Source organism: Pteropus vampyrus, unplaced genomic scaffold (genome assembly GCF_000151845.1).
Source record: "Pteropus vampyrus isolate Shadow unplaced genomic scaffold, Pvam_2.0 Scaffold2, whole genome shotgun sequence".
Classification (NCBI taxonomy): Eukaryota; Metazoa; Chordata; class Mammalia; order Chiroptera; family Pteropodidae; genus Pteropus; species Pteropus vampyrus.
Window position 1 is genome coordinate 9,851,079 of NW_011888783.1, and position 2,149 is coordinate 9,853,227.

Consider the following 2,149-nt stretch of genomic DNA (forward strand, 5'->3'; position numbering starts at 1 on the left):
CGCGGCCGGCGCAGCGGGAGAGATTTGTTTGCGTTTGTTAGTGAGCATTTCTACCTCTCGACTTTTCCTCTTCCCCCAAATAGAAAAATGTGAGCAGGCCAATTCTCACTAAACGTCCCTCTTCACTGCGTCAAAACAAGTGTCTGCTTGGGCTCGCTCAAAGCTATTTTTCTAGGAGTCCAAAGAATTATGTCCAAGAAACTGTGGCTGAAGATAAAAGAAAGAGGCGCGTAATTGATATTTCTTGTCAAAATGTCAAAATTGGAAAAGGTCAGGCTTCGTGGAGTGCTGCTTTCATGCTTAAGAAAGAGGCTGTGTTATGTATGAAAAGGAATTGAGAAAGAATATTTAATCTGGAAATTATTTTAATATTTACCTTTCCACGTCCACATTGAAGTTGGACGTGGAAAGGTAAAGTAAAATAGAGCAAGGAATAGCTAGGAAAATGTAGAAACGTGTGCTCGGATTTCAATGCAACAATATGCTACAAGAAACAAATAATGTCAGGGTTCAGAATGAATTTGAGCATTATCTTTTGTCATTTTAAAAATCTTATTTGCAGAACAATTATAAAATATTCAAAATCAGATACAAACTTCTAATGGTTTACCAGTATCTACAAGATCATATCCAAAATCTAGACTAACTTTCCAAAACCATCTTGATTATCATTCTGGGCCTTATGTATTCTACGAAGTATCTGGGGAGCTGGAACAGTGATAGAGTATCATTGGTTTGAAATTTCACTATTAATCTTTGAATTTTAAAGACAAGCCTTCAAGCGTCCTATAGCAAAATGCGGCTTATAGTTTAACGGTCCTCCAAACTAGGCCTGTAGAAACATTTACAAGAGTGAGGGAAGAGGCACTGGAAGGGCAGGTCAAAAGCCACAGAGAACAAGGTATTCTGTCTTCACAGTTTCATTCAGAGCCAGGATGGACCTCGCCCTACCCATCTCCCAGTTTCAATTCCATCGTCTCCACATGTTATTGTTGACTATATTCTCACCTCTAAGTTCATTCCTGTTCTTTCTGTCCAATGCTTTCATGACCTTTAAGATTCAACTGAGCCAGAAGTTTTCCTCCACTACATCTTTCCACCCCTCCCAGTCACCTCTCCCACAATTCCCTGATGTATAATAGAATGTCTATATCATTTATATGGGGACTGAATTGTGCAGTAAATAGTATGACTGCCTTCTGAGGGTATATTTGACTTCCCTAGACAGGTTGTAAACTATGAGAATAAAGAACATTTCTTAGTATTCTTCCTGCATCCTTTTTACTTGTAGTACAGTGCCTACCCCAACAAAGAACAATGAGTTCTCTTGAGGTAAATTTGCTATTCTTTACGTTCTTTGGAATGGACAGTTCAGTGGATAAAATATTTGCTTCATGTTGTTTCTCTAAGGCCTATTATCTTTTATATAGTTTTGTTGTTTAAATAATACACTTTTAGACAACAACGAATTCTTGCAAAAAGTAATAATGAACCATATTTTATATTCCAAAACCAAACCACTAGAGTCAAATAATAAAGGGAAAAAAATAATGCCAGCAGCTAACAACAGAATAGAGTACAGCAACTGTGGAATTTCCAATAGCACAATCATATGTTTTCTTCTACATGATAATTTTTAATGTACAATATTGAGGATATAGAAATAACAGAAGGAAATCCTTGAAACAGCTATTTTGAAAGGGGTTTTAATTCTCAATTTCGATATTTTAAAAAATGTCCAACGTGTTTTATTTATTCAATAATGAATGTCATACCATACGAGGAGAGTCTAGTTGTTTACTTCTTCAAGGATTTTTTCCAAAGAAGTACTGTACTGCAGACCAATTGCAAATCCACATCGCGGTAGCTCTAATAAAGAATAATGTGAGTCACTGATGCTTACTAGGTGGAGAAAGAAACAGATTTATATTAGATGTGAATAATTCCATCCAGCACTATGTAGTGGAAATAATAGGGATATTGGTATCAGACTGAAATCTGTTTCTGTCTCTTTCTAATTGTGTGGCCTAGGGCAAGACAGCTAATACCTCTGGTCATCAAGTTCCTCATCTATGAAATAGCATCATGATGACTACCTTCCCAAGGTGATATGAGGATCACATGGAATAAAGTAGGTTCCCAGCAAAAC